Below are 26173 nucleotides of genomic sequence, written 5' to 3' on the forward strand. Positions count from 1 at the left end.
TACCGAAATACATAGAAAAACATCCTAGTGCGCAATATCGTGTGTACTTGATGAGATTTAGATTTAATTTGATCCTAGTTAGAGAAGTCCAGAAAAAATTGAATTTAGTTATGAGTAACACCTGTAGGTTTTGTGAAACAAATGAAGAAACTTTAAAACATGTTATGTTAGAATGTAAAAAATGTACCACTCTTAGGCAGGAGTATTTTGTTACCTTTTTAAAAGATTATAGTGTAATTTACGTTGATACAATTTGGATCATGATGTGTGATGCTGGCAGAATATCATTGAATCTCGCCATGATCCGCTACCTGGTAAAAACAGGAATTTTAGAGGACAATAAGAGATAACGAGTATGACTATTCATTAGTACTGCACGCAAACAGATGATAGAATGCTTAGCTGTGGTAATATTCGATTGTCTTGCGTCGTATATCTCTCCTCTTTTTTAGAAGTATGTACATTTAGACTGACAGATATGTAATTTTAAAATATAAAATACATGTTTTAACTGTGTTATAACTGTATAAAAATTCTATGTTGTAATATTTTTCTTACAAATATATTTGTAAAGTTGTATTACAATTATACAACTAAATCAAATAAAAAATAAAAATTAAAATAAACATTTTTAAAAAAGGAAACCTGCCACAGGTGCTCACAATCAGCACAGGTGGAGCCAATAGTCTGTGGCACAGCACAAAAGGACCACTCCCACACCCCACACCTCTTCCAAATCCACAATGCTGCCATTAGCTCTAGCAGTACTGGAGCTGGAGGTCAGGCCTGCGGAGCTGCTTATTGAGGAGGCAGAGAGGCAGAGGACGTAGCAGAGGTGCATAAGGAGAAGGAGGGCCATCATGGCCCAGCAGATACCCAATGTGCAGCCGGTTGTACCCCCACAGGCAGCCACCAATCCCTCACCTAAGGGCCACCCTATTCAAGCTCCCCCGCTCAGATCCACACCCTGTACCGGCTGGACAGGGATACCATCACCACAAAAGTTGGCCTGATACATGATGACCTGGTGATCCTAATAAATATCCGGACAGACATTCCCCCCCTTTCTGAAGGTAGTGTCTGTGCTACACTTCCTTGCCACAGGCACTTATCAGCACACAGTGGGGCAGCTACATGGAATCTCCCAAACCTGTTTCTCCCGTGTGCTCTCACAGGTGCTAAATGCACTCCTGTCCCACATACGTGACCACATCAGCTTACTACGGACTGCGGAGTAGGTTAATGCAACAAAATAGCATTCCATGCACTTGCAGGCATGCCTAATGTAATTGGTGCGGTCGACTGCACACATGCAGAGCTGGTTGTCCGGCATGCTGTGGCGGTAGTGTACTGCAACAGGAAGCTGTACCATAACCTCAACGTACAGATGGTGTGCGATGCCCGCAAAATAATCACAAATTGCTGCGCAAGATTCCCTGGCTCCACACATGACTCCATGGTGCTGCGCAACTCCACGGTGACCTGCTACATGGCACGACACGCTGGACATCGTACCTGGCTGCTGGATAAGTCTAACCACAAGGCCATGAGGAGTGTTGAATTGGGGGGCAGTTAACTGCATAGGCAACCTGGCTGCTGTGTGAGTTTAACCAAAAGGCCATGAGGAGTGTTGCTTGGGGGTTGGGGGCAGTTAACAGCATAGGCAACCTGGCAGTTGGGTGAGTCTAACCACAAGGCCATGAAGAGTGTTGAATTGGGGGAGGAGTGTTAACAGCATAGGCAAACCGGCTGCTGTGTGAGTCTAACCAAAAGGCCATGATGAGTGTTGCTTTGGGGGGGGGGCAGTTAGCAGCATAGGCAACCTGGCTGTTGGGTGAGTCTAACCAAAAGGCCACGAAGAGTGTTGAATTGGGGGGGGGGGGCAAGTAACAACATAGGCAACCTGGCTGATGAGCAGTGTTGAATTGGGTGGGAGGGCAGTTAACCGCATAGGCAACCTGGATGCTGGGTGAGTCTAACCACAAGGCCATGAAGAGTGTTGAATTGGGGGAGGAGTGTTAACAGCAACGGCAACCTGGCTGCTGAGTGAGTCTAACCACAAGGCCATGAGGAGTGTTGAATTGGGGGGAGGGGGCAGTTAACAGCATAGGCAACCTGGCAGTTGGGTGAGTCTAACCACAAGGCCATGAAGAGTGTTGAATTGGGGGAGGAGTGTTAACAGCATAGGCAAACCGGCTGCTGTGTGAGTCTAACCAAAAGGCCATGATGAGTGTTGCTTTGGGGGGGGGGCAGTTAGCAGCATAGGCAACCTGGCTGTTGGGTGAGTCTAACCAAAAGGCCACGAAGAGTGTTGAATTGGGGGGGGGGGGCAAGTAACAACATAGGCAACCTGGCTGATGAGCAGTGTTGAATTGGGTGGGAGGGCAGTTAACCGCATAGGCAACCTGGATGCTGGGTGAGTCTAACCACAAGGCCATGAAGAGTGTTGAATTGGGGGAGGAGTGTTAACAGCAACGGCAACCTGGCTGCTGAGTGAGTCTAACCACAAGGCCATGAGGAGTGTTGAATTGGGGGGAGGGGGGCAGTTAACAGCATAGGTGTATTTGGGCCTGCAGAAAACTCAAATTACATGTACCAGAACGCACCACAAATTGGTGACAATGATTGACATTCAAAAACACAGTAAAGTAAATACACAAGTCATGATGGTCGGCCAGATATAAAACTATCTGCTGCACTGAAACAAATTGTGACTGCACACACATTTCACAGGTACACCACTGGTCAGTACGCTTCTCATGTCTCCTTAAGGGACACCCTCAAGTAGAATGCTTTTAGTCCCAATTTGCAAAATGCAACAATCCTTGACTACCATCAATACATGATTGAGACCTGCTAGCCTCACCCAATTAAGCTTCAATCATCCTGTTGAAGGCCAGGCTCGCTGTCTCAGCAGATCTGGGGGAGACCTCATTTACGGCCCAGAGAAGGTGGGCAAAATTGTGCTGGTATGTGCCATGTTGCACAACATGTGCATCCGGCGCAACATCCCTCTGCCCCCTGACATGGACATGCTGCCACCAGAGGCTGAGGACGAGGATGATGAAGATGGGGATAATTCACAGCACCACAATGGCACTGATGGACATGCTACATGGCAAGAATTAATTCGACACCACTTTTGATGAACTATTACAGACACGGCACTGGACATGGATCACACTGGGCACTGGACATGGATCACAGTGGGCACTGGACACTGTACATTAATAAATGCCCTCACACTGAATAAGCAATGCCCAGTCAGGCTTTTTGGAAACACCAGGTGTATTGTGACATGAATAACTATGTACAAATATGATTGTCATTGCCTACCACTACAATCCCGTACTACTGACCCCACACCTCCTCCCAACTTTCCCCACACCCCCTCCCCAAATATCGCCACATCCCCTCCCCAACTATCGTCACACCCCCTCCCCAAATATCCCTAAACCCCCTCCTCAACTACTTCCTCCCCACATGCACAAGAACCTTGACCTATTTACGCCCCCTGTTAGTAGGAGGGGGGGGGTCCCTCTACTGGGTGATTGAGCCGCTGGGAACAAGGCAAAGGGCTGCTTTGCATATAACTCAAGGGTGTTGTGCTCGAGGATGGGGCCAGTGGCGTGGTGATTTGGCGTTGTACGGTAATTGCCTGAACCAACACATTGATTGACTGCACCAGGGATGAGATGGTACCACTGTCCTCTCTCACACACCTCGCCAGGTGGTACAACCCTCCGTGGCTCTGCCCAGTATTCGTGCAGTGTTCCGTGCCGTGTCCTGCATCATGAGTTGTGCCTCAGCAAGGTATTGCTGCATAATTGCGTTCATTGCCTGCTGCCTTTCCTCCATCCTGGTGAGGCGCCCCTCAATGTCACGTACATTACGTAGTCCAGGTTGTGGTATGGGTGGTGTGCTCAGAGGGCCCATGGGACTGAATTCAGCACCATCCCCATAGCTAGGGTCGCTGTGTAATATTGTGCACACTGCCCTCCACAATGCTGTTGGCTCCAAACCCTTGTAAAAGTGGTGCAGGTTCATCCTGCTGGGTGTGGGGCCGGGGCAACAGCTTTATCCTGCTTGCAGGGGGCCGGGGAAACAGGTTCATCGTGCTGATGGGGGCCAGGAAAACAGGTTCATCCTGCTGGCAGGGGGCCGGGGAAACAGGTTCATCCTGCTGGTGCACGCTCTGATCAGGTGGCGGATGTGCTGGCTTCCTGGCTCAAGGTGGTGGTTTCCCTGCGGCAGGCCACGCCCTCATGTCCCGGGATGTGGTTTCCTCTTCCCCGTCATTGTCAGATGTTGTGCCTGTGGGGGACAGTGAGGCAGGGAATCAGTGATGGGTGTGGATCCATCAGACAGACATCAATGTTATGTAAAAAGAATAGTCAGCTAACAGACAGCGCCAAAATAGTGTTAACACATTATATTTATTTATGGTCGCCCTTGGTGATGACATGTGTTTCGGCTTGTTCATGAGCCTTTATCAAATCTCGGCTTGTTACATAGTATAGGTCAATCTGTCATTACAAGTTGTTATTTAGGCATTTATAGTTAAAATTGTGCACGTAATCATATAATGAGAAATGTATTCATGTGCATTGTGTATTTAAACCATACAACACAAAGTAAAAACGAAAAGTTACAAATTCAATGTTAATTCACATATTAAACTTTGAAAATTAAGAGCATATAGAGGTTGGGGATGGTGAAGGGGAGGATTCATGGGTAAGAGATACAAATAAAACAAAAATAGAGAGATGCAAAGAAGAAAAAAAGAGAACACAATTAAATTAGTGGGAGTGACTTGAGCCCGGTCTGCTATAATTATACATATTCATAAATATGTTCATAATTGGTCGGTTGTTTACCTTCAGAATATATGTCCCTGTTGTACTGTTATGTTGGTGAGGTTTGCAATATAACTGGGTTCAATCCCTGTATAGTAAAATGGACATTATTAACTGTCTTCGCAGCAATTTCGAACTAGCAGTAAATATTAGTTTTCAAACGGATGCTATTTAGGGCTCTAGTCTGCCACTTATGTTTTGTATAATCCTCTTAGTGATCCTCTAAGTGTTCAATATTAGTTTAACTTCAGAGATGTTATATTATTTAAGAACACTTCATTTGATGTGACAGAGGAGATAAGCATATGGCTCGAGTTTGACATTGTTCGGCATGTGCCAAATCTAGTCTTTCCGTAATGCTACTCATGCAGTGTTTCATTCAATCTATGCGTGCGCTCTGCTGAGAATGCCTGCAAGCTTGTGATTCCGAAATTAAATGAAAGAAGCTATAATTTGGAGACGGTCTTACTGTGTGTGCTTCTCTGATACTTGAAGTCCGTGTGCGTCGGCTGCTATGCAAGGTGCCAAATGGCTTCTCAATTGTATATTAGCGGTTGTTGTTCAATTGTCATGGAAACCATCCTCACCGAAGTCCGTTCTTACTTTCTTATTACACAACAGTCTGAACTACGCGCCATCTTTTGGGATACAAATTACGTGTTTCCAAAAGTGACAAGCCTGTCGTTCCCCAATCTATTTCGCATGTATATTGGTGAATTAATTCTACCTGAGCGCTAAGTGTATTTCTTTTGAAGAATACAAATATTTGTGTTGATTAGGTGTGCATATTGTTTATTACATTTCTGATAACCCCGTTTATTTTTAGTAATAATTACGTCCAGTTGATTAGTATGCACATCGCTCCCTGTAGAGAGAGAATTGCGTGCGCAAGTACACTATTAGTGCATATTGTTTGGTGAAGCTAAATACATAACATCTGTGTCAGTCAATACTTTTTGTAATAATTTAAATGTACAATTTGGTTTGACGTCACATTTTCCATGTACAGTACCACTTTTGGAACCACGTCTCCTGAATAAGGGGTTTATTTGTGCAGTCAAACCTTACTCAAATCCCTTCTATCAGTTAGTAGTTTCAAGGTGTGTATTAACGCGAGAAGATTATTGAATGGATATCTACTCCCGCATTCATTAAGTAATAACAACACAATTACATCAATGTTGGTACTTTCAGAACCATGTGCTTTACATGGACATGGTGGAGGGCATGGCATGGTGCACACATGCATGTGTGGGGGATTCAGAGTGGGTGCATGTTTGTTGTGGGGCCCTGGTGTCCGCAGAGTCTGTTGACTGGGGTAGTGGTGTTTACAGTAGTAGGTTTTATGGCCATGCCACACGAGCTGTGTGACATGTTGTGTTTGATTGTGAAACGGATGTGTTTCGCTTGTGACTGCTGCCTATGGCTGATGCTACGTTTATGGTGATTCAGCATGATGGGACATGGTGGGTGTGACAAGTGTGCCACATGTGTCATTGATGTGTGCATCTTGTCATGACATGGCTTTGGGCATGTGGTACCACGGCGGTGATGACAGCAGTTGGGCATTGTCTGGGTGATGTGTGTCTGTGTGCATGCAGATGCTACTTGTATGGCCGATACAGGGAACATGTGGGATTTGTCAGTGGTGTTTGTTTTCAGGTTGCAGGCAAATACATTGTGCATGTGTGCAACGAGGTTGATGGTGGGTGGAATGGCAGCAGGGATAAAGTTCCACAAACTTGATATATTGACTTAGCCATTTGCATTGGGGCTACAAGGTGTGTGAAGTGACATTGGGTTTACGGGGACTCACCGGCATCAGCAGATGTCACATCTCCCGCCTCTGCTTCTCCAACTCCCTCTATCGCCTCCATGTGCAGGATGGCACTGCACATTTCCTCCCACGCCTGCAGTTTGATAGGGAATGTTGGTCCCCCTCCTGTGGCCATGCTTGGTGCGCTGTGTGGCAACGAGGTTGCGCACACAGAGACGTAGGTCGTCCCACCTCTTCTTGCAGTCTCGCACAGTGCGGGGTGTTGTCCCCACTGCCAAAACTTTACGGGCAACCTCCTCCCATATTGGCTTCTTACAGATTTGCGTTTGGCGCCGCAGATCGGTGCAAAACACTTAATCTGAGTGCTCAACCAGGGTTTCGGCAAGTATTTTGAGTTCAGGTTCTCTGAGTGTCTCTGGGTGTTGGTAGCTGCTCAGTTTTTCACTCATACACCTGTGTACTGAGGATTACAATGGATTGTGTTTTTGTAATGGCCGCCAGTACATTTCCTGTTCCGGCGATGACGTTATTTCCGGTACCGGTAATACCGGTACAAATGGTGTTCTCGGAGCCGGAGTTAGCATCAGTGAGGATGCTGATATAGGGGGTTTTGGGGCCGGTACAGGCATGCCGGTGTTACCGTTTCCGGCATGCTGGAATGCGGGTCCACGCTGACTCGAAATCTACCGTTGATTTCGGCAGCAGTGCTACACAGACATGGTAGCAACGGCATGCCGGTAATTTTGTTTTTATACCGGCAAATTCGCAATGATGTTTGTCATCGCAGTGCCCTGTAAAAGCTATACCAAAAGAATTGGCATTAATATGTATCACAAATCTCTCAAAGTCCTTCCTAGTTCCAGACCAGTTCATTAAAACGTCATCAATGAAGCATTTACAAAGGATAATATGGTTGGAAAAGTCCTTGTTATGAGTGATATGGGTCTCTTCAAACTAAGCCATGAAAAGATTGGCAAGCGAGGGGGCATACTTTGCACCCATAGCAATTCCCTTAGTCTGGGCATAGTATACTCGGTTAAATAGAAAAACATTGTTGTTAAGAGTGAATTTGAGGAACATCTTTAACATTTTATTGTGTGTGCAATGTGATGCTGATTCGTTACAAAAGGTATAGTCCACTGTAGCTATTGCAAGATTGTGGTTGATACTAGTGTGCAGTGCTGTCACATCCAGAGACACTAACAAAAAATGTGCCTGCCATTGTAAACTTGAAAGAATCTGTAAAACATGTGTGGTATCCCTAATATATGATGGCATTATTAGTACGTGTCTCTTCAAAGCATTGTCCAGATATTGTGATATTCCCTCTGTTGCCCACCCAATCCCACTCATAATGGGTCTCACTTCTGGAAGCGTCTCATAGGTCTTGTGGATTTTGGGCACGAAGTACATTGTGGGAACAGTTGGCTCAGTGATGCACAAATATTTCTTTCCTCATCTGTCAGATAACCCGAATGGTGCCATTCATTAATCATTGCAATACATCTCCAACAATGTTCTTGGTGGGATTGAAGTATGACTCTTACAGTTGGGAGCAGCTAAATGTTTGTTGCCCATAGCGATGTAATCCTGTTTGTTGAGGATGACAACGTTGCCGCCTTTGTCTGCTTCTTTGATGACGAAAGTATGGTCATTGGCTAGTGGATTGAGGGAGAGTTGTTCCTCTTTGCTCAAGTTAGAAAATCGCCTACCTCTCTTGTGATTATTCTTATCCATATATACATGGATATCTTGTATCACTGCATGATGAAATGTCTCAATTACATCATCTGTGCCAAGATAAGGTGTGAATTTAGATTTGGGTATGAGTTCCTCTAATTTCAACATTCTCTCGTGAATACCTAGATCTGTGCATATCGTTGACTGGTCTGGAGGATTGCCCACGTCAAGGGACAACAGAACACGAGTATCCTCAATATCTTGCATGGTGAGAGAGCTAAGGGGATTCAGAGGTGGTTTAAGATGATAGTTCTTGACTTTTGTTGAAAAAATGTTTTTAATTTTAATTTCCTGACAAATTTAAATAAATAAATCTGGAAAAAAACAAAATTAGTATCAGAACTGGGTACATAAGAGAGTCCTTTATTGAGAACCGATAATTCAGACCTCAACAAGATATTATCTGATCGGTTAACTACTAAATTGCTATTCGTTATTTGCCCTGGTGCTTCTTGAAGTTCAACCTGGTCAGAATTTCTCTGCGTCCGGCATCTTCGTCTGAGCTTCCGCCCCCCCTTCCCGCTCCTGGTGTGACGGTTGGTATTGTAGTATTTAGTATAGGAGGGATTGAAAATCAGACTTGTTTGAGAGTTCTTTGTGTAACTTTTTTGTGTCCCCTTATCTGGTCTAAAAAACCATTACCTGGGGTAATAGTGGTTCCTGAACTATTGGTTACTTCTTCTTCTGAGTCTAGATCTGAGCTGCCCGGAGTAGTGTTAGGAGTGTTCTCTCGTGATTTGAAGGTAATATCATCATACTGGGCCTGTAACGTATATACCCTATCTTGGCGATAGTCTTTGTCATCTCTAAAAACGTTCTACACTTTCTTAACTTAATTTCATCTTGCTGTTCCCTCAATAATTCATTCAATTTATCATAGTTTTTTCGGTTTAGTAGCTTCAGGATTGCTCATTTGAGTGATCTCCTGTCTCAAAAGCTCAATTTGGTCAGTAACCCTTTTATGTTCTCTCTTAGCATGGGTGATCAGGAGTTCCAGCATGTTCTTGGAGCCTTGATTTAAGTCCTTATCGTCTGAAATATCAAAGTGGGGGAAAATTTGAATTCTCAGTCCCCTAGGAATGTTACTATTATCCAAATAATTGGTAAGAGAAGCTATTTCCCAACATCCCAATATTTATTGATTTCCTTGTGTGAAAGTCTCTCCAGTCATATGAACTTCTGTCTTAATGTTCAGGTGTGTTGAGACTGTTTCTAAATGCAGTATCCATGCTCCCTCTTGTAGCAAAGAGGGAAGCTTGATCTTACTTGAATTTAAGCAGATAATCTGCCATATTAGAAATGTGAGTGGTCCTCAGCTAGCACTCTGGTGGGTCCAAAAAACAGAATGGTCACTAAATGTAAAGGTATGGTTAATGGTCCCTGAAGGGTGTGCTGTGCTCACTGTACCAGTGGTTTGGGGCTGGTTGCTTTGCCAAAAATCAGGAAGTGAGTGCACCCATAAGCACCTACAGATTACACAATTTCAATAGTACATGATTGGCATGACGTACTCTGCCCTTGAAAATAAATTGATCACAGTTACTGTTAATATATAATCAATGATATAAATGCAATTCGTATGTTGTAATTGTTTTAATAGGTTCAATATAGAAAGATGGAAGTCGACACGTGTTTCGACAAGCAGTCGTTTTTAAGACTGTCACATTCATCCCCAAAGTGAAATAGATACATCACCAAAAGTGTGCATATTGTAACAGAAATTCAAAAAGTATTGGCATATTGAGTACAATTCAGTTTCAACATATATATTAGTATGAAAAAATATTTACATACCCGACAATTGTTTCATTGATAGTGGAGCATAAAAGGGTGGCAGGAAGAACAAAACAAAAATCAGAGAGACACATGAGCTAAATGATTAGCATCATTTGGTACTTAGAAAGTCAACGAAAGTGCATCAGTGTACAGCCAAAGTGCAGTGTGAAAACCCAGACAGCATGGCCACTGGCATCCCACATTTGTTATCCAAACATCTAAACTTCGTGGTGGGGTGTAAACTAGATCTAAATTGAAATTAATATTTCATAGAGAGAAATGCCAAACTACTTTTGTGCCCCTAGTGTTTAGCATGGCGTGATTAAAGAGAGTGCAACCGTGGGGTTGAAAAGGAAGGTGTAGCATATACGGATGGTATTACATTCAATGCCATATTCTCTAAAGTGGTGTGCTTGTTCCTTCGCAGTATATGTCTGTCGATATACAGGGTAATTCATAGAATTCAGGGCACAAGTGGCGCACGCGGCTGGCGCACAGTGTGCGCGTGCGACTTTCTGCACCAGCCGCGTGCACTAAAATCCATTTCCGCACACAGAATATTCATGGATTTTAGCTTCCAAACCAGCCGTGGCGCCGAGTGGCGCAGCGACCCTGCAGCAGAGCCAGTTACGCCGCCAACCCCTCCTCGTGCGCCATGCACAGCGCACAAATCCCCGTACATGGCGCACAGGCCCCCAACCACGAAAACGCCTGTAAACCTCTCGGCGCACCCCTCCGAATACACATAACCCGCTGCACGAGGAGTCTTGCACGCGATTGGAGCGGGGTACGTGTATAACTGGGGTTCGCGGGAAGTTTCACACGCGATTGGAGCGGGGTACGTGTATTTCGTGGGTGCGCTGGAAGTTTCACATGCGATTTGAGCGGGGTACGTGTATAACTGGGGTTCGCGAAAAGTTTCACACGCGATTGGAGCGAAGTACGTGTATTTCAGGGGTGCGCGGGAAGTTTCACACGCGATAGGCCCTGTGCGAGTGGGGTACGTGCATTACTGGGGTGCGCGGGAACTTTCACACGCGATAGGCTCTGTGCCAGTGGGGACGTGTATTTCGGGAGTTCGCGGGAAGTTTCACACGTGATTGGAGCGGGCTACGCGTATTTCGTGGGTGCGCTGGAAGTTTCACACGCGATTGGAGCGGGGTACATGTATAACTGGGTTTCGCGGGAAGTTTCACACGCGATTGGAGTGGGGTACGTGTATAACTGGGGTGCGTGGGAAGTTTCACATGCGATTGGAGCAGGGTACGTGTATTACAGGGGTTCACAGGAACTTTCATACGCGATTGGAGCAGGGCACGTGTATTTCGGGGGTGCGTGGGAAGTTTCACACGCGATAGGCCCTGTGCGAGTGGGGTACGTGTATTACTGGGGTGCGCGGTAAGTTTTAAACGCGATTGGCCCAGTGCGAGCGAGGTACGTGTATTACGGGGGTGTGCGGGAAGTTTCATACACAATTGGCCCAGTGCGAGCGGGGTACGTGTATTACGGGGGTGCACGGGAAGTTTCACACGCGATTGGAGCGAAGTACGTGTATTTCAGGTGTATACCCCCTCCACGGCCCCTGCAGGCAGCCCACACCACAGGGGACTACCCTGCACCCTTGGTCATGTGTTGCAGCCAGTCCATCCACCATGGGCATGCCCCCCAGCCAGGCCACATGTCACCTTGCACTAGTGATCACCAACTCATGTCCCCCAGCAGTCTGGGGCACCTGCCAGCAGGCCCCCACTCATGCCCCCCAGCACCCCCAACCCCAGCAGTCAGGGGCACCTGCCAGCAGGCCCCCACTCATGTCCCACTCATGTCCACCAGCACCCCCACCCCCAGTAGTCAGGGGCACCCGCCAGCAGGCCCCCACTCATGTCCCCCAGCACCCCCACTCCGCAGCAGTCAGGGGCACCTGCCAGCAGGCCCCCACTCATGTCCCCCAGCACCCCGACCCCCCAGCAGTCAGGGGCACCTGCCAGCAGGCCCCCACTCATGTCCCCCAGCACCCCGACCCCCCAGCAGTCAGGGGCACCTTCCAGCAGGCACCCACTCATGTCCCACTCATGTCCCCCCGCACCCCCACCCCCCAGCAGTCAGGGGCACCTGCCAGCAAGCCCCACTCATGTCCCCCAGCACCCCCACCCCCCAGCAGTCAGGGGCACCTGCCTGCAGGCCCCCACTCATGTCCCCCAGGACTCCCACCCCCCAGCAGTCAGGGGCACCTGCCAGCAGCCCCCACTCATGTCCCCCAGCACCCTCAACCCCCAGCAGTCAGGGACACCTGTCAGCAGGCCCCCACTCATGTCCCCCAGCACCCCCACTGCCCAGCAGTCAGGGGCACCTTCCAGCAGGCCCCCACTCATGTCCCCAGCACCCCCCAGCAGTCAGGGATAGCTGCCAGCAGGCCCCCACTCATGTCCCCCGCACCCCACCTCCAGCAGGCAGGGACACCTGCAAGCAGGCCCCCACTCATGTCCCCCAGCAGCCCCACCGCCCAGCAGTCAGGGGCACCTGCCAGCAGGCCCCCATTCATGTCCCCCAGCATGCCACCCCCCCAGCAGTCTGGGGCACCTGCCAGCAGGCCCCCACTCATGTCCCACTCATGTCCCCCAGCACCCCCAGCAGTCAGGGGCACCTGCCAGCAGGCCCCCACTCATGTCCCCCAGCACCCCTGACCCCCAGCAGTCAGGGGCACCTGCCAGCAGGCCCCCACTCATGTACCCCAGCACCCCCACCCCCCAGCAGTCAGGGGCACCTGCCAGCAGGCCCCCACTCATGTCCCACTCATGTCCCCCACCCCCCAGCAGTCAGGGGCACCTGCCAGCAGGCCCCCACTCATGTCCCCCAGCAGTCAGGGGCACCTGCCAGCAGGCCCCCACTCATGTCCACCAGCGCCCCCACACCCCAGCAGTCAGGGGCACCTGCCAGCAGGCCCCCACTCATGTCCCACTCATGTCCACCAGCACCCCCACCCCCCAGCAGTCAGGGGCACCTGCCAGCAAGCCCCCACTCATGTCCCCTAGCACCCCCACCCCCCAGCAGTCAGGGGCACCTGCCAGCAGGCCCCCACTCATGTCCCCCAGCACCCCCAGCAGTCAGGGGCACCTGCCAGCAGGCCCCCACTCATGTCCCACTCATGTCCCCCAGCAGCCCCACCGCCCAGCAGTCAGGGGCACCTGCCAGCAGGCCCCCATTCATGTCCCCCAGCATGCCACCCCCCCAGCAGTCTGGGGCACCTGCCAGCAGGCCCCCACTCATGTCCCACTCATGTCCCCCAGCACCCCCAGCAGTCAGGGGCACCTGCCAGCAGGCCCCCACTCATGTCCCCCAGCACCCCTGACCCCCAGCAGTCAGGGGCACCTGCCAGCAGGCCCCCACTCATGTACCCCAGCACCCCCACCCCCCAGCAGTCAGGGGCACCTGCCAGCAGGCCCCCACTCATGTCCCACTCATGTCCCCCACCCCCCAGCAGTCAGGGGCACCTGCCAGCAGGCCCCCACTCATGTCCCCCAGCAGTCAGGGGCACCTGCCAGCAGGCCCCCACTCATGTCCACCAGCGCCCCCACACCCCAGCAGTCAGGGGCACCTGCCAGCAGGCCCCCACTCATGTCCCACTCATGTCCACCAGCACCCCCACCCCCCAGCAGTCAGGGGCACCTGCCAGCAAGCCCCCACTCATGTCCCCTAGCACCCCCACCCCCCAGCAGTCAGGGGCACCTGCCAGCAGGCCCCCACTCATGTCCCCCAGCACCCCCAACCCCCAGAAGTCAGGGGCACCTGCCAGCAGGCGCCCACTCATGTCCCCCAGCACCCCCACCCCCAGCAGTCAGGGGCACCTGCCAGCAGGCCCCCACTCATGTCCCCCTCATGTCCCACTCATGTCCCCCAGCACCCCCACCCCCCAGCAGTCAGGGGCACCTGCCAGCAGGCCCCCACTCATGTCCCCCAGCACCCTCACCCCCCAGCAGTCAGGGGCACCTTCCAGCAGGCCCCCAACTCATGTCCCACTCATGTCCCCCAGCAGTCAGGAGCACCTGCCAGCAGGCCCCCACTCATGACCCCCAGCACCCCATCCCCCAGCAGTCAGGGGCACCTGCCAGCAGGCCACTACTCATGTCCCACCCATGTCCCACCCATGTCTACCAGCACCCCCACCCCCCAGCAGTCAGCGGCACCTGCCAGCAGGCCCCCACTCATGTCCCACTCATGTCCACCAGCACCCCCACCCACCAGCAGTCAGGGGCACCTGCCAGCAGGCCCCCACTCATGTCCCACTCATGTCCCCCAGCACCCCCACCCCCCAGCAGTCAGGGGCACCTGCCAGCAGGCCCCCACTCATGTCCCCCCTACATGAAATACATATGCACAATCATGTCCCACTTCCACACCAAAATACCACAGCACGCCACCCCATTCTTGAGACGCAATGATTTCCCAATCCACCCCACACTGACATGCCTATCACAAGACACAAACCAATAGTCAACTATGTACATCAACACATGTCCGTCACACCCACACACTGGTTGGCATTGATTGTATAAACCCACATTTTCACATGCATCAACCCAATGAGCGAATCCCACACATGGAACTAAAATATGAAAATGTATTATGTACAAAAAAAAATCAATGACATGAACGCATAAAAAAACAGCAAACATGAAATGAAAAGCATGTGCAAAAGATGAGTAAATGAAAAGTATAACCAATCCAAACAAATCCGAAAGAAAAATAGTCAAAACTCTTCCCTCCAACAACGCAAATCCAAAGGAAACGTAAAAAGAAAAATCCATTGATCCATGGTGAAATCAAATGAAAAAGGTCAAAATAATCCATTGTCCAACTATGTAGAATCCATTGTCAAGGGACCATGAGCCCAACGAAAGAAATGAAACCTACCTAATAAACCACCTAATAAAAAAACTATATACAAATGTGTGTGGCATAGTCCTTTCACCACAAATCAAAGAAAAAGGAAAAGGAAACCTAACTCTAAAAACTATTTACAATGGCAGCGGGCTAGTCCGACGGCTCACTTTTTGATGTCCCGGGCCAGGGCATCATCGAACTCCCGCTCAATGTCCTGGAGGCGGTCCTCTTCCATGGCCCGAGGGTTCGCAGGGACGACGACATGTTCACCTCCAACTCCCTGCGAATTGCCTCGAGGCACTCGGCCCGCCTCAGTGCCCTCCGTATGGAGTTCTCCGCCCTGACCATTGTGAGCCGTGCCTCTTCCGCCCGCTGCCGCTCTGCATCTATGGCGTGGCCCAACCGCTGCTACACGGAAGACACTTGAAATCCTGGGTCCTCCTGCCCTCTGGCCGATGCCTGCCCCTCCGATGTTGAAGGCCCCGAGCCATCATTGCTCCCACCATGTTGTTGCTGCTGCTGTGCCTGCGCCCTGGCTCTTGCTGCCTGCACGTCTTCCTCTGGCTGGGGTGCAGTTGTCGTGGTGGCTACCCCTGCTGGACGTCCGACTCCCGACTGTGGCAGGGATGTGTCCTCCACCAGCCTGGCTGCTGGGTCAGAGGCAGCTCAACAGGGTACCCAGGTGATACATGGGTGGGAAGATGGCATGGAGGACGACTGGCGCGTAGGGGGTTCAGGTGAGGAGGGGGTCACAAGAAGGTCCAGCACACAGAGGAATCCAGCAAGGGTGACCCGTCCCAGCAGGTCAACGTGGTCAAAGAGGCATCCGAGATGACGTGCAGTCTCTTCGCGAAAAGACCGCAGGTCACCTCGCATGCAACGTTGACGCAACGCTATCCCGGCCAGGACAGGCTCAACACAGTCCCGGATAGCCACGTCCGCAGGGAGAGGAAGGCCAGTTGTTGTGTGCTCATCCCCTCCCTGAAAACGGTTCTGGACGTAGGCATCCCTGCTGGTGCCAGATGATGCAGTGACAGAATCAGGGACAGGATTGCACACAGGCACCTCTGCGGCAGCCTGTGCTGCCTCCTGTCCCTGCCCCTGCACTGCACCACTAGCACCAGTGGAATCTCCACCTCCAGACCCCATGTGTGTCCCTTCCGCGGCCTCCTCCTCCACCAAACCCCCCACCAACCTGGATGACTCTGTGCCATCTTCCTCCGTTGGACCCTGTGGGGTCTCAGCTGCCCCTTCTGCTGCCGAGGAGTCCACCTCCGACCTCTGCCTCTTGGACCTACCCTCGGCAGCTGCGGCCTGGGACGTGGCACCAGACTCCTCACTCCCCGACGAGATGACAATCTGGGAGGGGAGCCGGGCCTTGCGTCTCCAGCTGGTGGTGCGATCCCTGCCGCTGTGCTCCACAGCACCCTCTCTGCCCTCTTCATCAGTTGACACTGCAGACAGGGAGAGATAAAACACAGACATCAAGGCACTGTACAATGGACTGATACACACATGACAGTTGCACATGAGTGGCAGTGTCAAACTTCAGACATGGCATCACACTCCACGACACACATGTCATTTCAACTCACACACATGAGCATTTCCACAGCAATATTGCACCAGGCAGCACCATCCATACACATACAACAGCATGAACAGCTGAAGGTGAGCCTGACATCACATGAAACACAGGGAGTGCTATAGACATGCACACACACCACCACACTTACATGCATGTCTACATCTCCTCCAACTGTCGCAGTGATGCGATCGCCATACATGTCACATCTGGCATTCAGCCTTCTACATATCAGTGTCACGTGCATCCATGTTGCATCACAGTTGCACACTTGTCAAATACACACACATGCACATGTACACAGTGCAGATACATGCAGCAGGGACCACCATCCATGTGTGACACCACAACCATGCCAACGTACATACACAGAAAATCAAACGTGTGTGCTCCCACACCTGCATTTGCACAGCATGCTTACCAACACATACACCATCGATGTGTCTCACACCTAAGAGGACTCACATGTGGCAGCCTCACGCCCCTGTTCATACACATCCCTTCATGGCCCTACGAAAACACATGTGCAACCTGCACACTACTGGCACACCACCACATGCACAGCGTCCAATCAGTATGCATGTACACTTACTGTTCGACTCCAGATGGGTCTGCCTCTCAAGGACCTGGAGCGCAGGGCATATGTGTTCCAGGACCCTCATTTGGTGTTCGGACAGGTGGCCCCGGCGCCCCTTGGCATCCGCTGCCTTCAAGAGGCACCGGGCCTTGTTGAGGGTCCTGGACCTGAAGTCCTCCCAGCGCTTCTCGACATGTTGTAAGTCGCGGACTGCCACCCCCTCGGCATTGATGGCAGTCATGATGTCCATCCAGATCCTGGTCCGTCCTTCATTATCGGTGCGCGAACTTCCAAAGAGGGCATCATACTGCCCCAGGACTTGCTCCACCAGGACACCAACTTCCCTGGCACTGAAGCTGGTGGTCCTCTGCCTCTCTGGCTGGGGGTTGCCAGTGGTGCCAGATGGTGTTGTGCCCGACATGGCAACCCCAGAGGCAGGAGTGGGTGGGCAACTGGGTCCTGGGGCTGGGCTGTGGAGCGATGGTATCCCAGTCGGGAGTCTTTGGTTCTGACGTGCAGGCAGCAAATAGCAGGGCACGTAGGCAGCAGGCAGTCAGGCAGCAGCAGATGGCAGCGTGCTCGGGGTTCTGGGGGGCAGTATTTCGGCCTTCTGGGCAGGAGCGTGGTCTTCCGTGTGTTGTTGCGTGGCCAGCTTGATACAGAGTGATTTGGCATGTGAAAATCTTACACGTCAGTGTGTAATTCGAGGAAAGGCCCTTTGCGCGTCAGCACACGTACGCGGTTTCATTGGACCAAAGGCCCTTAGCGCTATGCGCTTCTGTGACGTGACTCGCGCAGGCGTTTCCCTCGTGACGTGGGCATACTGGTTCAGCGCGCGTGAAAAAACTGCACGTCCGCGTGTGAATGCGTGTAATCCGAGGAAAGGGCCTACGCGTGTAAGTGACGTGACGCGCGCGGGCATTTACATCAACACGGATGCATGTTCATCGTACACGTCCAAAACCTGCACGTCCGAGTGTCAGCTCGTGTAATTGGAGGAAAGGGCCTTAGCGCGTACACGCGTGAGTGACGCTGTACGTGTGGGCCGCTTTAAAAAGATACATGTAAGACAGCATTCCCTTGTACGTGCTTTTCGTGGAGAACGAGTGGGTAAATTATGTACTTCTTGTTGGTTCACACGCGATTACTTCACAGCGTTTCAAGTTCGTACTCCCGGTTACCTCTGACAGCGTTCTTTATTTTTTTTGGGCCTGTTTCCTTGAACAGAGTTCACTTCTTCTTTTGTCCTGTCTCCTCAGACAGCGTACAATTCTTCTTTTGGCGGGGGTGTTTCCTACGCGCACACGCGCGTTCTTTTCACGTTATTTTTCCAGGCAGACGGTAAGTCGCACACGTATTTACCAACTGTGCTTGCCCCATGTGTCGCGTACCCCTTCAGAGGTCATTGTAGGCTGCGTGTAACACGTGTACGCTTGTTTCTGGGTGCCACAGCGTAGTGCGGGTTCATTTTTCCACGCACGTGGTCTACGAGGGGTTGCGTGCACGTTACTTTTTGTTTTTGGGGTGCCTATGCGTTGCGTGACCCGTCATCTTCCCCCAGGGGTCACAGACAGACTTGCTAGAGCACTACGGTACGAATTCCATCTAGTACCCTACCCCTTTCACCCCCCATTGCCCAGGACAATTTTTTACTGCAACTCCCATACGCACAACAACATCAGTGCCATGGTTGGGAGGCGACCAAGCGTAAGGGAGGCAAAGGTGGCTGACCTCCAAAAGGTGGGTGTGGTGGGCGTGGTAGGGGACGTGGCCGGGATTTGCAGGGTGCCCCTATGCCCCCATGTGTGTAGGAACAATCAGGGACACCCATGCCCCCCCCATGGTTGAGGGAAACGTGGCTGACACCATCCAAGCTCAGCCGCTGTTGGACCAGCCCATTGTGGCACCTGACCCGGCACAGGATGACTCCCAGGCTGAGTTCCAGGTCAGCAAGTCTAAGCCACGTGCGCCGGTGCAAGTTGGTGTCACCAAGCCACGTGGATCTGGGGCAGCGATGTCATCTGCTGCCCCAAGTAGGCAGGGTGGGGAGGCTGCAGGGGCAGCTGCAGCTCTATCCACCCCAGCTCTGAGTCTCCCAGCAGGGACAGTTTCGGTCCTGGTCCATCAAACTGACGTTGCCCCTGCCAACATCACACTTCAGCCAATGCCTGCACCAAGACCTATGGTCATTGTGCCTTCGCACATTCCCAGTACCCAGTCCACCTGCGCTTCTGCCCCTACTGACCAGAGCGGCGCAAGCCACTCAGGCTCTGCTCCACCTTTGAAGAAGAGGAAGAAGGGTGCTCTGGCACTACAGGCTGAGACCCCAGACACGGCTACACAGTCCGGCACGTCAAGGAAGCCTAGCTATAATGACCCTGAACTTGATGCACTTGTGACCTATGTGTCGGCACATAGGCGCGAAATGGTGGTGACTGCAGGGTGCAAGACCACACCTGGTCAACGTAGGGTACACTGGCAGATGATCGCGGACCGCATAAGTGCCCTTGGATTTGTGAGGCGCACAGCTGATGATGCTACAAGTGGTGGAATGACCTGAAACGCAGAGCAAAGAACAAGTTGGCTTCGAATCATGCCGCTACTCTGGTTACTGGTGGTGGGTCTCCACCAGAGGACAACAAAGTCACTGAACATGAGTCTGTTGCTGGGACCTTCGTCACAGAGGAACAGATCCAAGGCGTGGGAGAGCTACCTTATTACGAGGCATTGTCCGGTGAGTGCCCATGCATGTGTGTGTAATCCATGTGTATGTTGTTTGGGTGACGGGTTCTGATTGAGTACCAGGTGAGGGTGTGTACTTCTGAGTGTAATGGGTCGCCCATGTGCTTCCTCCAATCCATTCATGTGCCTTTAATTTGGGTATGACAGTATCCCTTCTGCACACAGTAGCCAATTAGCCCCACATTACTGCTGTTGCACTTGAACTATCATCTTGCAACAACATTATTCTGATTTTTTCTGTGTTCATTCAGGCTGATTGTTTAGATTATCCCATTTTTCATATGCTTTTTTCATCCCTAATGCCACATATGTGACATGCTTCTGTCATTGTTTACACCCCACATTGTGCCACTTTAGTTATCTGGTTATGTGAATGTTTAAACCATTCAGGGCAAGGGAGTATTGGCCTGCTGAAATGTATTTTGAGGGCCTGTTTGCATGTGGAACATAATAGTTGTTTCCTGTCATGTTGAAGTGACCAACCATTGATGTGTACATCTGCCTACAATCACTGTCTAATTGTACATTGGATGTGTTGCAGTGTGCGCCACATGCATATTTTGCAAAACTATTCTGCATTAATCTTCTCATCATGTCCATGTGACATGGATGTGTGACAGTACTCATTCGCTGACATATCGCTGTAGTTGTCTAATTTACCATGGCTATGCTACATGACATCTGTGTGCTGGCATGTGTCATGTATGTGTATTGGACATGCCACTCACAGGCTGATGTGTGATGCCAGTGCTACACGCCATGCTGCAAATGTGTTGCTTTTCCATCTTGGTGTCCTCATTGTCTGCCTTTTTGACTCCCCTTCAGAATCATTGACAGTGCATGCATGCCAGGGTTATGGTCATATGGGACATGTGTTAACATGTACATGATCTCTGTCTTGTCAGGCCTATGTGTGTGCTATGGTGCTCATACCTGTTTCCATTTCTTGTGTTTCATGTTTTTGCAGGTGATGATGCACTTGATGCTGGTGAGGTTCAGGAGATGGTGCCGACCCAGGAGGATTCTCAGCCATGACCAGGCACCAGTGGGGGACGTGGTGTGGTGGTGGGTGAAAACACTTTGGTACTGCATACCATACTGTCAAGGGGTGCCTCTGGGTGCAGCTCCCCAGACCTCTATTCAGGTGCAGAGTCGGATCATGAGGCTTATGTGCTGTCGCAGGTCAGTGCTTCTGGCAGAGATTCTGTTCTGTCCAACCCTCCTGGACCAGGGGTAGAACCCTCTATGGGGATGTCAGTGTTGGTAGGTCCGCCTTTGGCGGTTACAGATGCAGGGTCACACTCCACAGCATCTGATCCTGTTCCTGGGCCAGCAGATTAGAGGGGGAATGCAGTCCTGCAGCCTCAGGCAGTGCCAGCACAGCAAGGTGCAGATCGCCTTGCCCCAAACAGGTGTGATGCCCTCCGACGCAGTGGCCGTGCGCCACCAGGCAATACTGTATGGGAAAACTCCATGTACGGTATGGCAACCCAACAGGCAGCTTCAGTAGAAATGATGGCTCAGGCAATGGAGAGGGTGGCCACTTCCATTATCCCCCCTGAAAGGCAGATCGAGCAACAACAGCAGGCAACAGACTCCATTTGCCAATCACACAGGGAAGACATGTTGGCGTCCAACAGGGACCGACGGGCGGCACTGGAGACTCTGCACGAATCCATATCAATAGAGTCACAGGGCCACAGGGAAGCCCTGAGGGTGGAACTCCATAACCTCAGGCAGAGTCTGCTTGAAGTTCAGGCTTCCCGAAATGTTAGGGCAGAACAGCAGCTGGAGCAGCTCACACGTTCGCTCTAAGATGAGCTGCAGGCAACACGTGAGGAGATCCGGGCATCCTGCAAGGCCATGTGTGCAGAAGTGCAGGCAACCCGTGACGTGCTGCATGGGGATCTCCGCACTTTAATCCTACAGAATCAGACCTTCCAGACCCGCATGCTTGCTGCCATGGAGGACCATACCAGGGCTTTGCGTGGGCTGCCTCCCATAGTGCCAACACCTCCTGATGCAGCAGCAGAGGGTGAAGAGACCGACAGCAGTTCTCCCACAATGGCATAGCCGTCCAGGCCATGAGCCCATGGAGGTATTTTTTATTTTCGCAACATCCACGCAGGTGGGTGTTTGTGAGCACCCTGTCCTCGAACCTCCTGGGTGGCCTCCCCCCCTGACCTCCACATGGCCATTTTTGATTATTTTTTTTTTTTACAGTGTGTTGCCTTGTGTGGCTCCCGTGGGCATCCACTGTATTCCGGCTGGGCACATGCAGGCTTGTCCTGAGTTTGGGTTAGATGCTTGGGTTCATGACACACACACCCCTCCTGCTTCCCGTTTCCATGGGCTTGCAAAGAGTGTGACCAAGTGACAGTGATTTACACAGTGACATTGGGCTCCCATGAGCTGTGTGGGCAGTCTGTAGTCAATACTGTGTACATCCCTAGTGGGTATTGTTGTTGTATTGTACACTGCATGGTGTATTGATATGTGCTTGTGCATCCATGTCTTCCTCCTAATTTGCAGGTTCCTTCCTCATGTCTTCACAAGGCCGTCTCCTTTGCAGATGGAGTTCATGTTGTATGCAGTACACTGACACATTTGCGTGGCAGCAACACTCTACAGTTGGAAGGGGTCGATGTGCTGGCTTATTCAGGTTGTAAGACTACCACTACTTTGACTTAGTACTGTCATGTTTTTGCAATGTTTCATGGTGTGTTGCTGTATTGTGTTGGTGGTAAGTATTTGTTCATGTGCGCTGTTTGTTATTGATTACTGGGATCATATTGTCTGTGGGCAGTTTCCATTTGGGACAGTGCACTTTGTGACACTTGTGTCAGGTCTTGTGCATTGCTTTGCTTGCTTTCACATTGCATGACATGCCATGGTGTGTTGGGTGGCGGAGCTGGGGAGGGGTAGGGTGACATGGCGCTATTTTCATGTTGTATTTTGCAAGGGGGTAGTCATTCATGCAGCATAAATGTGTGTTTTTTTGTGACACAGCATTGGTTGTCTTTCGGCAGGTAGGGATGCACACAATGTAACACTTCCAGGTGACCAATCTCAGGCTGGTATGGTTGTGACAGTTGACTGTCCCTTATGTCATCATCATTGATTGTCAGCTGGTATGTGCCAGGGCTGTGTGCACTCCACACGGGTGTGATTTTAGGTGAAGTAATTAGCCACCAGCTGCGTACGGGCTGCCTCACCACGTGCCCTTTCCCCTCCCATGCACAGCGGCCGTGCTTGTGGTTGGGGATGTGGGGGCACCACTATGTCCATGGGCAGGCCCCGGCGTGTTGCAACGGTGTGCAGGACACATGCTGCCACTATGATCCTGCACACTACTGGGGGCGCGTATAGCAGCTGCCCATCAGAGCGGTCAAGGGAGCGAAAGCGTGACTTGAGCACTCCGAATGTGCGCTCCACTATGCCCCAGGTTGCAATATGGGCTGTGTTGTATCTTACCTCGGGTGGTGTGGTGGGGTTCCGAATTGGCGTCATCATGTGGGTGCTCAGTGGGTAGGCACTGTCCCCTGGGGAGGTGATGATGGTTATCATTAGTGGGGTTGTGACATTACTCAGTATCTGACATGCATGCATGTGCAGGGGCATTTATACTCACCAAGCAGCCATGTATCACCGTGCCGCCCAGCTTCTAAGTCCCGGTTTAGGGTTGACATTCTGTAAATGAAACTATCATGGGTGGACCCTGGATAGTTGGCATATAATGAGGTGATGATTCCCTTGGCATCACATACTACCTGCACGTTGATGGAATGCCAGTGCTTGCGGTTTCTGTAGATGTGCTCAGTTGCCCTGGGAGGATGTAGAGCCACATGGGTGCAGTCAATGGCACCTAGCACTTTGGGGAAGTGTGCCACCCCGTAAAAATCCTGGACGACAGCCTGCCTTTCTGCAGGTGTTCTGGGCAGGTATATGTGCCTGCGGACTGATGGGCGTGCAGTCATGATGGCCAACACCTGGTGCAGGCAGCGTGACTGCGTGGCCTGTGAGAACCCCCCCCCCCCACTATGGCAGTTGTCCGCTGAAATGAACAAGTGGCCAAGAAGTGCAGTACATTGAGCACCTTTTCCAAGGGGCTCAGTGCTTGGGAGCACAGGGTGGGTGATGTGAGGTCATCCTCCCACTCACTCACCAGGTCGAGTATTATGTGAGGTGGAAACCTGTACCTCCCATACACCTGGTCATCAGGCATCCCAAAAAGGCTGGTTCTGGGTGTAAAAATTCTGGGCCCGACTATCCTCCTCCTCCTCCTGCGGTATCCCACGACCACTGCTGCGAGGAACGGTATATTCATCTTGGGGTCTGAGCTTGTTTGTTGTTTGCCCGCACTTTTATGCTGCGCGGGTCCACGTACACCTGCTTCCTGCTGGCATACATGTTTCCGGAATAGCGCATCTTTTTTGGCGCACGCATTGGCCCCGTTCGATTCCATGAATACGTGTTGTAGACACGCGTGTGGGCGTTCCGCAAATTTGGCTCCTGTACTTCCCCCGTGACGCCCACATTTTCACGCGTTGTTCCCCATTCCGCGTGTTACGCCCCCTGTTCCGCCTACTTTAGTTTTGTGCGCTGCGCTAGGTGCGCTTTCGCTGTGCGCGTAGCGCATGCTGTTTGGAGACATGTGCGCCACACAGGATTTAAGCGCACATCCAGGGATTGACACGCACACAGACTTCCATGAATCGCTGTGCGCGGGTTTCACTGCGATTTTTGCACTTGCGCTGCGATTCGCACGCTTGCGCAGGAATTTTCAGCGCACATTTTTTCCATGAATCGGCCTCATAGTTTCTACAGAAAATTAGCAAAAGTTTGATGTGTAGCCCTAGTGGAAAGCAAAGCATGTTTGAGGAGAGTGCGACAGTGGGATTGTAAAAGAAAATGCTGCATATTCAGATAGTATCACACCAGTAGTCCAATGCTCCACTGTCTGAATTGGTTTATTTGATCTTTTGCAGTAAATGTCTTTCCTAGTTAAATTGGCGCCACAGTGGTGTAGCATGTAGTTCTTTAAAAAAGTAGGAACATTCTGTACGTAAATAACAGATAATGTATGCACAATTACTAAAGCCCAAAAGTTAGTTAATAGATTAGTGAGTACAGAGGAGAGATGTTCAAAGACTCATCAATCTTCTAGAATGTCTGCCCCTATCTGGTATTGAGGCATCATTTTCATAATTTCATCTTGTTAGTAAAATCCAAGAAAAGGATCAGGTAAAAATTCTTGGTATATTATCTTGTTGGAAAGACAAACAAGCTCAGTATTGGTGAAAAGCGAAACTGTGCTGCCCAAAAGCTAATGCAGGCTTTTTCTGTTGCTTTGTTGCTTACCCGATGGATAGAAACTATAGCAAGGACTCGATACCTGTTAATATGTATGTGTGGGGAACACGGGCAGTGAAGGCGAATGAAAGTTATTGCTTTGGGGAAGGGTGTGACGTGAAGCGCAGCTCCTCCTCCTACTGGTCATGTCACACGCTTGTGCGCATGTGGTTACAGAAAGCATGTCTCTGCATGTGCTCAAATTCACCAACGTATTTTTTATCAACAATCAACGTTTTCTCGTTTATTTCTGGCATTAAATAAGTGGTATGTTTTCTAGGCTAATTGCCTAATATTGAGCATCATGTTACTGTTATGCATTGGATGCACAGAATAAATGGTGCCAAGGGGGGTGGAGACCAGGGAGGATTCCACCTGCTCCTCTACATTCCCCCACTGGTCCAGTACCCGACAAACTCTTCATCTCCTCTTCTGCAATTCCTGCTTCGTCTTCTATCATTTCATCATATTTAATTTCTTCAGAACCCATATCTTTGTCACCCCTCTCAGGTGACCAGCATTTTTTATATTTTCATCCGCACTCCAGGTCATCAGACAACAGTCTCTTGCTGGTGCACAGAATATCCATCGTCCCGCATATTTCTTCCGATCTTAAGGATGATAGAACTTACTTCAAAGGTCCCTTTCGTTACATTCTCGCAAAAACTGTCTCCACTTTGCACTTGTTCACCAGTTATAGTATGCATGTCAATCATTATCTTCATTCCGATAGCTTTCTTCGCTGTCTTCTTACATTGTCCCACAATTAGCCTTATGAGACAGAATCCTAACAATAAGAACACTAGCATTGCGACACCATCTTGAAAGAATTTGCTAGCCAGTTCGGAATCCATGAAAACAGAGATGTAAACCACTCATCTTCAATT

The 26173-nt window shown here is 50.6% G+C and overlaps 1 long non-coding RNA gene across 1 annotated transcript in view; it reads right to left on the minus strand.

Moving 5' to 3' along the window:
• Positions 1-3423: 3423 nt before the first annotated feature.
• LOC138488164 (uncharacterized) overlaps positions 3424-26173 on the minus strand; it is a 142577-nt gene continuing 119827 nt past the window's right edge. The window contains exon 3 of the long non-coding RNA XR_011274597.1: positions 3424-4314. This is a non-coding gene — a long non-coding RNA (uncharacterized lncRNA). The remainder of the gene's footprint in view (positions 4315-26173) is intronic.

This window comes from Ambystoma mexicanum, chromosome 9 (genome assembly GCF_040938575.1).
Source record: "Ambystoma mexicanum isolate Mex_15411 chromosome 9, UKY_AmexF1_1, whole genome shotgun sequence".
In the NCBI taxonomy this organism is placed as follows: Eukaryota; Metazoa; Chordata; class Amphibia; order Caudata; family Ambystomatidae; genus Ambystoma; species Ambystoma mexicanum.